The sequence below is a fragment of the Amblyomma mixtum genome, unplaced genomic scaffold, assembly GCF_055824585.1.
Source record: "Amblyomma mixtum isolate Tamu unplaced genomic scaffold, ASM5582458v1 scaffold_12, whole genome shotgun sequence".
Lineage (NCBI taxonomy): Eukaryota > Metazoa > Arthropoda > Arachnida > Ixodida > Ixodidae > Amblyomma > Amblyomma mixtum.
Genome location: NW_028317651.1, coordinates 12,177,814 through 12,190,842, shown reverse-complemented (window position 1 = coordinate 12,190,842; position 13,029 = coordinate 12,177,814).

The following is a 13,029-nucleotide window of genomic DNA, read 5'->3' as shown; positions in this document are numbered from 1 at the left end:
GTTTTGGAGTTTTGGAGTTTTGGAGTTTCGGAGTTTTGCAGTTTTGCAGTTTTGGAGTTTTGGAGTTTTGGAGTTTTGGAGTTTTGGAGTTTCGGAGTTTTGGAGTTTTGGAGTTTTGGAGTTTTGGAGTTTCGGAGTTTTGGAGTTTCGGAGTTTTGGAGTTTCGGAGTTTTGGAGTTTTGGAGTTTTGGAGTTTTGGAGTTTTGCAGTTTTGGAGTTTTGGAGTTTTGGAGTTTTGGAGTTTCGGAGTTCTAGAGTTTTGGAGTTTTGGAGTTTCGGAGTTTCGGAGTTTCGGAGTTTTGGAGTTTTGGAGTTTAGGAGTTTTGGAGTTTCGGAGTTTTGGAGTTTCGGAGTTTTGGAGTTTTGGAGTTTTGGAGTTTTGCAGTTTTGGAGTTTTGGAGTTTTGGAGTTTTGGAGTTTCGGAGTTCTAGAGTTTTGGAGTTTTGGAGTTTCGGAGTTTCGGAGTTTTGGAGTTTTGGAGTTTAGGAGTTTTGGAGTTTCGGAGTTTCGGAGTTTCGGAGTTTCGGAGTTTTGGAGTTTTGGAGTTTTGGAGTTTCGGAGTTTTGGAGTTTTGGAGTTTTGGAGTTTTGGAGTTTTGGAGTTTTGGAGTTTCGGAGTTTTGCAGTTTTGGAGTTTTGCAGTTTTGGAGTTTTGGAGTTTCGGAGTTTCGGAGTTTTGGAGTTTTGGAGTTTAGGAGTTTTGGAGTTTCGGAGTTTCGGAGTTTCGGAGTTTCGGAGTTTTGGAGTTTTGGAGTTTTGGAGTTTTGGAGTTTCGGAGTTTCGGAGTTTCGGAGTTTCGGAGTTTTGGAGTTTTGGAGTTTTGGAGTTTCGGAGTTTTGGAGTTTTGGAGTTTTGGAGTTTCGGAGTTTCGGAGTTTTGGAGTTTCGGAGTTTTGGAGTTTTGGAGTTTCGGAGTTTCGGAGTTTCGGAGTTTTGGAGTTTTGGAGTTTTGCAGTTTTGGAGTTTTGGAGTTTTGGAGTTTTGGAGTTTCGGAGTTTTGGAGTTTTGGAGTTTTGGAGTTTTGGAGTTTCGGAGTTTTGGAGTTTCGGAGTTTTGGAGTTTCGGAGTTTTGGAGTTTTGGAGTTTTGGAGTTTTGCAGTTTTGGAGTTTTGGAGTTTTGGAGTTTTGGAGTTTCGGAGTTCTAGAGTTTTGGAGTTTTGGAGTTTCGGAGTTTCGGAGTTTTGGAGTTTTGGAGTTTAGGAGTTTTGGAGTTTCGGAGTTTCGGAGTTTTGGAGTTTTGGAGTTTTGGAGTTTCGGAGTTTTGGAGTTTTGGAGTTTCGGAGTTTTGGAGTTTCGGAGTTTTGGAGTTTCGGAGTTTTGGAGTTTTGGAGTTTTGGAGTTTTGCAGTTTTGGAGTTTTGGAGTTTTGGAGTTTTGGAGTTTCGGAGTTCTAGAGTTTTGGAGTTTTGGAGTTTCGGAGTTTCGGAGTTTTGGAGTTTTGGAGTTTAGGAGTTTTGGAGTTTCGGAGTTTCGGAGTTTCGGAGTTTTGGAGTTTTGGAGTTTTGGAGTTTCGGAGTTTTGGAGTTTTGGAGTTTTGGAGTTTTGGAGTTTTGGAGTTTCGGAGTTTTGCAGTTTTGGAGTTTTGCAGTTTTGGAGTTTTGGAGTTTTGGAGTTTCGGAGTTTTGGAGTTTTGGAGTTTCGGAGTTTCGGAGTTTTGGAGTTTTGGAGTTTTGGAGTTTTGGAGTTTTGGAGTTTCGGAGTTTTGGAGTTTTGGAGTTTTGCTGTTTTGGAGTTTTGGAGTTTTGGAGTTTTGGAGTTTCGGAGTTTTGGAGTTTTGGAGTTTTGGAGTTTTGGAGTTTTGGAGTTTCGGAGTTTTGGAGTTTCGGAGTTTTGGAGTTTTGGAGTTTTGGAGTTTCGGAGTTTCGGAGTTTTGGAGTTTTGGAGTTTTGGAGTTTTGGAGTTTTGGAGTTTTGGAGTTTCGGAGTTTTGGAGTTTTGGAGTTTAGGAGTTTTGGAGTTTCGGAGTTTCGGAGTTTCGGAGTTTTGGAGTTTTGGAGTTTTGGAGTTTTGGAGTTTTGGAGTTTCGGAGTTTTGGAGTTTTGGAGTTTTGGAGTTTCGGAGTTTTGCAGTTTTGCAGTTTTGGAGTTTTGGAGTTTTGGAGTTTTGGAGTTTTGGAGTTTCGGAGTTTTGGAGTTTTGGAGTTTTGGAGTTTTGGAGTTTCGGAGTTTTGGAGTTTCGGAGTTTTGGAGTTTCGGAGTTTTGGAGTTTTGGAGTTTTGGAGTTTTGCAGTTTTGGAGTTTTGGAGTTTTGGAGTTTTGGAGTTTCGGAGTTCTAGAGTTTTGGAGTTTTGGAGTTTCGGAGTTTCGGAGTTTCGGAGTTTTGGAGTTTTGGAGTTTAGGAGTTTTGGAGTTTCGGAGTTTTGGAGTTTCGGAGTTTTGGAGTTTTGGAGTTTTGGAGTTTTGCAGTTTTGGAGTTTTGGAGTTTTGGAGTTTTGGAGTTTCGGAGTTCTAGAGTTTTGGAGTTTTGGAGTTTCGGAGTTTCGGAGTTTTGGAGTTTTGGAGTTTAGGAGTTTTGGAGTTTCGGAGTTTCGGAGTTTCGGAGTTTCGGAGTTTTGGAGTTTTGGAGTTTTGGAGTTTCGGAGTTTTGGAGTTTTGGAGTTTCGGAGTTTTGGAGTTTCGGAGTTTTGGAGTTTATGAGTTTTGCAGTTTTGGAGTTTTGGAGTTTTGGAGTTTTGGAGTTTCGGAGTTCTAGAGTTTTGGAGTTTTGGAGTTTCGGAGTTTCGGAGATCCGGAGTTTTGGAGTTTTGGAGTTTTGCAGTTTTGGAGTTTTGGAGTTTTGGAGTTTTGGAGTTTCGGAGTTTTGGAGTTTTGGAGTTTTGGAGTTTTGGAGTTTTGGAGTTATGGAGTTTCGGAGTTTTGGAGTTTTGGAGTTTCCGAGTTTCGGAGTTTTGGAGTTTTGGAGTTTCGGAGTTTTGGAGTTTTGGAGTTTTGGAGTTTCGGAGTTTTGGAGTTTCGGAGTTTTGGAGTTTCGGAGTTTTGGAGTTTTGGAGTTTTGCAGTTTTGGAGTTTTGGAGTTTTGGAGTTTTGGAGTTTCGGAGTTCTAGAGTTTTGGAGTTTTGGAGTTTCGGAGTTTCGGAGTTTCGGAGTTTTGGAGTTTTGGAGTTTTGCAGTTTTGGAGTTTTGGAGTTTTGGAGTTTTGGAGTTTCGGAGTTTTGGAGTTTTGGAGTTTTGGAGTTTTGGAGTTTTGGAGTTTCGGAGTTTTGGAGTTTTGGAGTTTTGCTGTTTTGGAGTTTTGGAGTTTTGGAGTTTTGGAGTTTCGGAGTTTTGGAGTTTTGGAGTTTTGGAGTTTTGGAGTTTTGGAGTTTCGGAGTTTTGGAGTTTCGGAGTTTTGGAGTTTTGGAGTTTTGGAGTTTCGGAGTTTCGGAGTTTTGGAGTTTTGGAGTTTTGGAGTTTTGGAGTTTTGGAGTTTTGGAGTTTCGGAGTTTTGGAGTTTTGGAGTTTAGGAGTTTTGGAGTTTCGGAGTTTCGGAGTTTCGGAGTTTTGGAGTTTTGGAGTTTTGGAGTTTTGGAGTTTTGGAGTTTTGGAGTTTCGGAGTTTTGGAGTTTTGGAGTTTTGGAGTTTCGGAGTTTTGCAGTTTTGCAGTTTTGGAGTTTTGGAGTTTTGGAGTTTTGGAGTTTTGGAGTTTCGGAGTTTTGGAGTTTTGGAGTTTTGGAGTTTTGGAGTTTCGGAGTTTTGGAGTTTCGGAGTTTTGGAGTTTCGGAGTTTTGGAGTTTTGGAGTTTTGGAGTTTTGGAGTTTTGCAGTTTTGGAGTTTTGGAGTTTTGGAGTTTTGGAGTTTCGGAGTTCTAGAGTTTTGGAGTTTTGGAGTTTCGGAGTTTCGGAGTTTCGGAGTTTTGGAGTTTTGGAGTTTAGGAGTTTTGGAGTTTCGGAGTTTTGGAGTTTCGGAGTTTTGGAGTTTTGGAGTTTTGGAGTTTTGCAGTTTTGGAGTTTTGGAGTTTTGGAGTTTTGGAGTTTCGGAGTTCTAGAGTTTTGGAGTTTTGGAGTTTCGGAGTTTCGGAGTTTTGGAGTTTTGGAGTTTAGGAGTTTTGGAGTTTCGGAGTTTCGGAGTTTCGGAGTTTCGGAGTTTTGGAGTTTTGGAGTTTTGGAGTTTCGGAGTTTTGGAGTTTTGGAGTTTTGGAGTTTTGGAGTTTTGGAGTTTTGGAGTTTCGGAGTTTTGCAGTTTTGGAGTTTTGCAGTTTTGGAGTTTTGGAGTTTCGGAGTTTCGGAGTTTTGGAGTTTTGGAGTTTAGGAGTTTTGGAGTTTCGGAGTTTCGGAGTTTCGGAGTTTCGGAGTTTTGGAGTTTTGGAGTTTTGGAGTTTTGGAGTTTCGGAGTTTCGGAGTTTCGGAGTTTCGGAGTTTTGGAGTTTTGGAGTTTTGGAGTTTCGGAGTTTTGGAGTTTTGGAGTTTTGGAGTTTCGGAGTTTCGGAGTTTTGGAGTTTCGGAGTTTTGGAGTTTTGGAGTTTCGGAGTTTCGGAGTTTCGGAGTTTTGGAGTTTTGGAGTTTTGCAGTTTTGGAGTTTTGGAGTTTTGGAGTTTTGGAGTTTCGGAGTTTTGGAGTTTTGGAGTTTTGGAGTTTTGGAGTTTCGGAGTTTTGGAGTTTCGGAGTTTTGGAGTTTCGGAGTTTTGGAGTTTTGGAGTTTTGGAGTTTTGCAGTTTTGGAGTTTTGGAGTTTTGGAGTTTTGGAGTTTCGGAGTTCTAGAGTTTTGGAGTTTTGGAGTTTCGGAGTTTCGGAGTTTTGGAGTTTTGGAGTTTAGGAGTTTTGGAGTTTCGGAGTTTCGGAGTTTTGGAGTTTTGGAGTTTTGGAGTTTCGGAGTTTTGGAGTTTTGGAGTTTCGGAGTTTTGGAGTTTCGGAGTTTTGGAGTTTCGGAGTTTTGGAGTTTTGGAGTTTTGGAGTTTTGCAGTTTTGGAGTTTTGGAGTTTTGGAGTTTTGGAGTTTCGGAGTTCTAGAGTTTTGGAGTTTTGGAGTTTCGGAGTTTCGGAGTTTTGGAGTTTTGGAGTTTAGGAGTTTTGGAGTTTCGGAGTTTCGGAGTTTCGGAGTTTTGGAGTTTTGGAGTTTTGGAGTTTCGGAGTTTTGGAGTTTTGGAGTTTTGGAGTTTTGGAGTTTTGGAGTTTCGGAGTTTTGCAGTTTTGGAGTTTTGCAGTTTTGGAGTTTTGGAGTTTTGGAGTTTCGGAGTTTTGGAGTTTTGGAGTTTCGGAGTTTCGGAGTTTTGGAGTTTTGGAGTTTTGGAGTTTTGGAGTTTTGGAGTTTCGGAGTTTTGGAGTTTTGGAGTTTTGCTGTTTTGGAGTTTTGGAGTTTTGGAGTTTTGGAGTTTCGGAGTTTTGGAGTTTTGGAGTTTTGGAGTTTTGGAGTTTTGGAGTTTCGGAGTTTTGGAGTTTCGGAGTTTTGGAGTTTTGGAGTTTTGGAGTTTCGGAGTTTCGGAGTTTTGGAGTTTTGGAGTTTTGGAGTTTTGGAGTTTTGGAGTTTTGGAGTTTCGGAGTTTTGGAGTTTTGGAGTTTAGGAGTTTTGGAGTTTCGGAGTTTCGGAGTTTCGGAGTTTTGGAGTTTTGGAGTTTTGGAGTTTTGGAGTTTTGGAGTTTCGGAGTTTTGGAGTTTTGGAGTTTTGGAGTTTCGGAGTTTTGCAGTTTTGCAGTTTTGGAGTTTTGGAGTTTTGGAGTTTTGGAGTTTTGGAGTTTCGGAGTTTTGGAGTTTTGGAGTTTTGGAGTTTTGGAGTTTCGGAGTTTTGGAGTTTCGGAGTTTTGGAGTTTCGGAGTTTTGGAGTTTTGGAGTTTTGGAGTTTTGCAGTTTTGGAGTTTTGGAGTTTTGGAGTTTTGGAGTTTCGGAGTTCTAGAGTTTTGGAGTTTTGGAGTTTCGGAGTTTCGGAGTTTCGGAGTTTTGGAGTTTTGGAGTTTAGGAGTTTTGGAGTTTCGGAGTTTTGGAGTTTCGGAGTTTTGGAGTTTTGGAGTTTTGGAGTTTTGCAGTTTTGGAGTTTTGGAGTTTTGGAGTTTTGGAGTTTCGGAGTTCTAGAGTTTTGGAGTTTTGGAGTTTCGGAGTTTCGGAGTTTTGGAGTTTTGGAGTTTAGGAGTTTTGGAGTTTCGGAGTTTCGGAGTTTCGGAGTTTCGGAGTTTTGGAGTTTTGGAGTTTTGGAGTTTCGGAGTTTTGGAGTTTTGGAGTTTTGGAGTTTTGGAGTTTTGGAGTTTCGGAGTTTTGCAGTTTTGGAGTTTTGCAGTTTTGGAGTTTTGGAGTTTCGGAGTTTCGGAGTTTTGGAGTTTTGGAGTTTAGGAGTTTTGGAGTTTCGGAGTTTCGGAGTTTCGGAGTTTCGGATATTTGGAGTTTTGGAGTTTTGGAGTTTTGGAGTTTCGGAGTTTCGGAGTTTCGGAGTTTCGGAGTTTTGGAGTTTTGGAGTTTTGGAGTTTCGGAGTTTTGGAGTTTTGGAGTTTTGGAGTTTCGGAGTTTCGGAGTTTTGGAGTTTCGGAGTTTTGGAGTTTTGGAGTTTCGGAGTTTCGGAGTTTCGGAGTTTCGGAGTTTTGGAGTTTTGGAGTTTTGCAGTTTTGGAGTTTTGGAGTTTTGGAGTTTTGGAGTTTCGGAGTTTTGGAGTTTTGGAGTTTTGGAGTTTTGGAGTTTCGGAGTTTTGGAGTTTCGGAGTTTTGGAGTTTCGGAGTTTTGGAGTTTTGGAGTTTTGGAGTTTTGCAGTTTTGGAGTTTTGGAGTTTTGGAGTTTTGGAGTTTCGGAGTTCTAGAGTTTTGGAGTTTTGGAGTTTCGGAGTTTCGGAGTTTTGGAGTTTTGGAGTTTAGGAGTTTTGGAGTTTCGGAGTTTCGGAGTTTTGGAGTTTTGGAGTTTTGGAGTTTCGGAGTTTTGGAGTTTTGGAGTTTCGGAATTTTGGAGTTTCGGAGTTTTGGAGTTTCGGAGTTTTGGAGTTTTGGAGTTTTGGAGTTTTGCAGTTTTGGAGTTTTGGAGTTTTGGAGTTTTGGAGTTTCGGAGTTCTAGAGTTTTGGAGTTTTGGAGTTTCGGAGTTTCGGAGTTTTGGAGTTTTGGAGTTTAGGAGTTTTGGAGTTTCGGAGTTTCGGAGTTTCGGAGTTTTGGAGTTTTGGAGTTTTGGAGTTTCGGAGTTTTGGAGTTTTGGAGTTTTGGAGTTTTGGAGTTTCGGAGTTTTGGAGTTTTGGAGTTTCGGAGTTTTGGAGTTTTGGAGTTTTGGAGTTTCGGAGTTTTGCAGTTTTGGAGTTTTGCAGTTTTGGAGTTTTGGAGTTTCGGAGTTTCGGAGTTTTGGAGTTTTGGAGTTTAGGAGTTTTGGAGTTTCGGAGTTTCGGAGTTTCGGAGTTTCGGAGTTTTGGAGTTTTGGAGTTTTGGAGTTTCGGAGTTTTGGAGTTTTGGAGTTTTGGAGTTTCGGAGTTTCGGAGTTTTGGAGTTTCGGAGTTTTGGAGTTTTGGAGTTTCGGAGTTTCGGAGTTTCGGAGTTTCGGAGTTTTGGAGTTTTGGAGTTTTGCAGTTTTGGAGTTTTGGAGTTTTGGAGTTTTGGAGTTTCGGAGTTTTGGAGTTTTGGAGTTTTGGAGTTTTGGAGTTTCGGAGTTTTGGAGTTTCGGAGTTTTGGAGTTTCGGAGTTTTGGAGTTTTGGAGTTTTGGAGTTTTGCAGTTTTGGAGTTTTGGAGTTTTGGAGTTTCGGAGTTCTAGAGTTTTGGAGTTTTGGAGTTTCGGAGTTTCGGAGTTTTGGAGTTTTGGAGTTTAGGAGTTTTGGAGTTTTGGAGTTGTGGAGTTTTGGAGTTTCGCAGTTTTGGAGTTTTGGAGTTTTGGAGTTTTGGAGTTTCGGAGTTTTGGAGTTTTGGAGTTTTGGAGTTTTGGAGTTTTGGAGTTTTGGAGTTTCGGAGTTTTGGAGTTTTGGAGTTTTGCTGTTTTGGAGTTTTGGAGTTTTGGAGTTTTGGAGTTTCGGAGTTTTGGAGTTTTGGAGTTTTGGAGTTTTGGAGCTTTGGAGTTTCGGAGTTTTGGAGTTTCGGAGTTTTGGAGTTTTGGAGTTTTGGAGTTTCGGAGTTTCGGAGTTTTGGAGTTTTGGAGTTTTGGAGTTTTGGAGTTTTGGAGTTTCGAGTTTTGGAGTTTTGGAGTTTTGGAGTTTCGGAGTTTTGCAGTTTTGGAGTTTTGCAGTTTTGGAGTTTTGGAGTTTCGGAGTTTCGGAGTTTTGGAGTTTTGGAGTTTAGGAGTTTTGGAGTTTTGGAGTTTTGGAGTTTCGGAGTTTCGGAGTTTTGGAGTTTTGGAGTTTAGGAGTTTTGGAGTTTCGGAGTTTCGGAGTTTCGGAGTTTCGGAGTTTTGGAGTTTTGGAGTTTTGGAGTTTCGGAGTTTTGGAGTTTTGGAGTTTTGGAGTTTTGGAGTTTCGGAGTTTTGCAGTTTTGGAGTTTTGCAGTTTTGGAGTTTTGGAGTTTTGGAGTTTCGGAGTTTTGGAGTTTTGGAGTTTCGGAGTTTCGGAGTTTTGGAGTTTTGGAGTTTTGGAGTTTCGGAGTTTTGGAGTTTTGGAGTTTCGGAGTTTTGGAGTTTCGGAGTTTTGGAGTTTTGGAGTTTTGGAGTTTTGGAGTTTCGGAGTTTTGGAGTTATGGAGTTTCGGAGTTTTGGAGTTTTGGAGTTTCCGAGTTTCGGAGTTTTGGAGTTTTGGAGTTTCGGAGTTTTGGAGTTTTGGAGTTTTGGAGTTTCGGAGTTTTGGAGTTTCGGAGTTTTGGAGTTTCGGAGTTTTGGAGTTTATGAGTTTTGCAGTTTTGGAGTTTTGGAGTTTTGGAGTTTTGGAGTTTCGGAGTTCTAGAGTTTTGGAGTTTTGGAGTTTCGGAGTTTCGGAGTTTCGGAGTTTTGGAGTTTTGGAGTTTTGCAGTTTTGGAGTTTTGGAGTTTTGGAGTTTTGGAGTTTCGGAGTTTTGGAGTTTTGGAGTTTTGGAGTTTTGGAGTTTTGGAGTTATGGAGTTTCGGAGTTTTGGAGTTTTGGAGTTTCCGAGTTTCGGAGTTTTGGAGTTTTGGAGTTTCGGAGTTTTGGAGTTTTGGAGTTTTGGAGTTTCGGAGTTTTGGAGTTTCGGAGTTTTGGAGTTTCGGAGTTTTGGAGTTTTGGAGTTTTGCAGTTTTGGAGTTTTGGAGTTTTGGAGTTTTGGAGTTTCGGAGTTCTAGAGTTTTGGAGTTTTGGAGTTTCGGAGTTTCGGAGTTTCGGAGTTTTGGAGTTTTGGAGTTTTGCAGTTTTGGAGTTTTGGAGTTTTGGAGTTTTGGAGTTTCGGAGTTTTGGAGTTTTGGAGTTTTGGAGTTTTGGAGTTTTGGAGTTTCGGAGTTTTGGAGTTTTGGAGTTTTGCTGTTTTGGAGTTTTGGAGTTTTGGAGTTTTGGAGTTTCGGAGTTTTGGAGTTTTGGAGTTTTGGAGTTTTGGAGTTTCGGAGTTTTGGAGTTTCGGAGTTTTGGAGTTTTGGAGTTTTGGAGTTTCGGAGTTTCGGAGTTTTGGAGTTTTGGAGTTTTGGAGTTTTGGAGTTTTGGAGTTTTGGAGTTTCGGAGTTTTGGAGTTTTGGAGTTTAGGAGTTTTGGAGTTTCGGAGTTTCGGAGTTTCGGAGTTTTGGAGTTTTGGAGTTTTGGAGTTTTGGAGTTTTGGAGTTTTGGAGTTTCGGAGTTTTGGAGTTTTGGAGTTTTGGAGTTTCGGAGTTTTGCAGTTTTGCAGTTTTGGAGTTTTGGAGTTTTGGAGTTTTGGAGTTTTGGAGTTTCGGAGTTTTGGAGTTTTGGAGTTTTGGAGTTTTGGAGTTTCGGAGTTTTGGAGTTTCGGAGTTTTGGAGTTTCGGAGTTTTGGAGTTTTGGAGTTTTGGAGTTTTGGAGTTTTGCAGTTTTGGAGTTTTGGAGTTTTGGAGTTTTGGAGTTTCGGAGTTCTAGAGTTTTGGAGTTTTGGAGTTTCGGAGTTTCGGAGTTTCGGAGTTTTGGAGTTTTGGAGTTTAGGAGTTTTGGAGTTTCGGAGTTTTGGAGTTTCGGAGTTTTGGAGTTTTGGAGTTTTGGAGTTTTGCAGTTTTGGAGTTTTGGAGTTTTGGAGTTTTGGAGTTTCGGAGTTCTAGAGTTTTGGAGTTTTGGAGTTTCGGAGTTTCGGAGTTTTGGAGTTTTGGAGTTTAGGAGTTTTGGAGTTTCGGAGTTTCGGAGTTTCGGAGTTTCGGAGTTTTGGAGTTTTGGAGTTTTGGAGTTTCGGAGTTTTGGAGTTTTGGAGTTTTGGAGTTTTGGAGTTTTGGAGTTTTGGAGTTTCGGAGTTTTGCAGTTTTGGAGTTTTGCAGTTTTGGAGTTTTGGAGTTTCGGAGTTTCGGAGTTTTGGAGTTTTGGAGTTTAGGAGTTTTGGAGTTTCGGAGTTTCGGAGTTTCGGAGTTTCGGAGTTTTGGAGTTTTGGAGTTTTGGAGTTTTGGAGTTTCGGAGTTTCGGAGTTTCGGAGTTTCGGAGTTTTGGAGTTTTGGAGTTTTGGAGTTTCGGAGTTTTGGAGTTTTGGAGTTTTGGAGTTTCGGAGTTTCGGAGTTTTGGAGTTTCGGAGTTTTGGAGTTTTGGAGTTTCGGAGTTTCGGAGTTTCGGAGTTTTGGAGTTTTGGAGTTTTGCAGTTTTGGAGTTTTGGAGTTTTGGAGTTTTGGAGTTTCGGAGTTTTGGAGTTTTGGAGTTTTGGAGTTTTGGAGTTTCGGAGTTTTGGAGTTTCGGAGTTTTGGAGTTTCGGAGTTTTGGAGTTTTGGAGTTTTGGAGTTTTGCAGTTTTGGAGTTTTGGAGTTTTGGAGTTTTGGAGTTTCGGAGTTCTAGAGTTTTGGAGTTTTGGAGTTTCGGAGTTTCGGAGTTTTGGAGTTTTGGAGTTTAGGAGTTTTGGAGTTTCGGAGTTTCGGAGTTTTGGAGTTTTGGAGTTTTGGAGTTTCGGAGTTTTGGAGTTTTGGAGTTTCGGAGTTTTGGAGTTTCGGAGTTTTGGAGTTTCGGAGTTTTGGAGTTTTGGAGTTTTGGAGTTTTGCAGTTTTGGAGTTTTGGAGTTTTGGAGTTTTGGAGTTTCGGAGTTCTAGAGTTTTGGAGTTTTGGAGTTTCGGAGTTTCGGAGTTTTGGAGTTTTGGAGTTTAGGAGTTTTGGAGTTTCGGAGTTTCGGAGTTTCGGAGTTTTGGAGTTTTGGAGTTTTGGAGTTTCGGAGTTTTGGAGTTTTGGAGTTTTGGAGTTTTGGAGTTTTGGAGTTTCGGAGTTTTGCAGTTTTGGAGTTTTGCAGTTTTGGAGTTTTGGAGTTTTGGAGTTTCGGAGTTTTGGAGTTTTGGAGTTTCGGAGTTTCGGAGTTTTGGAGTTTTGGAGTTTTGGAGTTTCGGAGTTTTGGAGTTTTGGAGTTTCGGAGTTTTGGAGTTTCGGAGTTTTGGAGTTTTGGAGTTTTGGAGTTTTGGAGTTTTGGAGTTTCGGAGTTTTGGAGTTATGGAGTTTCGGAGTTTTGGAGTTTTGGAGTTTCCGAGTTTCGGAGTTTTGGAGTTTTGGAGTTTCGGAGTTTTGGAGTTTAGGAGTTTTGGAGTTTCGGAGTTTTGGAGTTTCGGAGTTTTGGAGTTTCGGAGTTTTGGAGTTTTGGAGTTTTGCAGTTTTGGAGTTTTGGAGTTTTGGAGTTTCGGAGTTCTAGAGTTTTGGAGTTTTGGAGTTTCGGAGTTTCGGAGTTTCGGAGTTTTGGAGTTTTGGAGTTTTGCAGTTTTGGAGTTTTGGAGTTTTGGAGTTTTGGAGTTTCGGAGTTTTGGAGTTTTGGAGTTTTGGAGTTTTGGAGTTATGGAGTTTCGGAGTTTTGGAGTTTTGGAGTTTCCGAGTTTCGGAGTTTTGGAGTTTTGGAGTTTCGGAGTTTTGGAGTTTTGGAGTTTTGGAGTTTCGGAGTTTTGGAGTTTCGGAGTTTTGGAGTTTCGGAGTTTTGGAGTTTTGGAGTTTTGCAGTTTTGGAGTTTTGGAGTTTTGGAGTTTTGGAGTTTCGGAGTTCTAGAGTTTTGGAGTTTTGGAGTTTCGGAGTTTCGGAGTTTTGGAGTTTTGGAGTTTTGCAGTTTTGGAGCTTTGGAGTTTTGGAGTTTTGGAGTTTCGGAGTTTTGGAGTTTTGGAGTTTTGGAGTTTTGGAGTTTTGGAGTTTTGGAGTTTCGGAGTTTTGGAGTTTTGGAGTTTTGCTGTTTTGGAGTTTTGGAGTTTTGGAGTTTTGGAGTTTCGGAGTTTTGGAGTTTTGGAGTTTTGGAGTTTTGGAGTTTTGGAGTTTCGGAGTTTTGGAGTTTCGGAGTTTTGGAGTTTTGGAGTTTTGGAGTTTCGGAGTTTCGGAGTTTTGGAGTTTTGGAGTTTTGGAGTTTTGGAGTTTTGGAGTTTCGGAGTTTTGGAGTTTTGGAGTTTTGGAGTTTCGGAGTTTTGCAGTTTTGGAGTTTTGCAGTTTTGGAGTTTTGGAGTTTTGGAGTTTCGGAGTTCTAGAGTTTTGGAGTTTTGGAGTTTCGGAGTTTCGGAGTTTCGGAGTTTTGGAGTTTTGGAGTTTTGCAGTTTTGGAGTTTTGGAGTTTTGGAGTTTTGGAGTTTCGGAGTTTTGGAGTTTTGGAGTTTTGGAGTTTTGGAGTTTTGGAGTTATGGAGTTTCGGAGTTTTGGAGTTTTGGAGTTTCCGAGTTTCGGAGTTTTGGAGTTTTGGAGTTTCGGAGTTTTGGAGTTTTGGAGTTTTGGAGTTTCGGAGTTTTGGAGTTTCGGAGTTTTGGAGTTTCGGAGTTTTGGAGTTTTGGAGTTTTGCAGTTTTGGAGTTTTGGAGTTTTGGAGTTTTGGAGTTTCGGAGTTCTAGAGTTTTGGAGTTTTGGAGTTTCGGAGTTTCGGAGTTTCGGAGTTTTGGAGTTTTGGAGTTTTGCAGTTTTGGAGTTTTGGAGTTTTGGAGTTTCGGAGTTTTGGAGTTTTGGAGTTTTGGAGTTTTGGAGTTTTGGAGTTTTGGAGTTTCGGAGTTTTGGAGTTTTGGAGTTTTGCTGTTTTGGAGTTTTGGAGTTTTGGAGTTTTGGAGTTTCGGAGTTTTGGAGTTTTGGAGTTTTGGAGTTTTGGAGTTTTGGAGTTTCGGAGTTTCGGAGTTTTGGAGTTTTGGAGTTTTGGAGTTTCGGAGTTTTGGAGTTTTGGAGTTTCGGAGTTTTG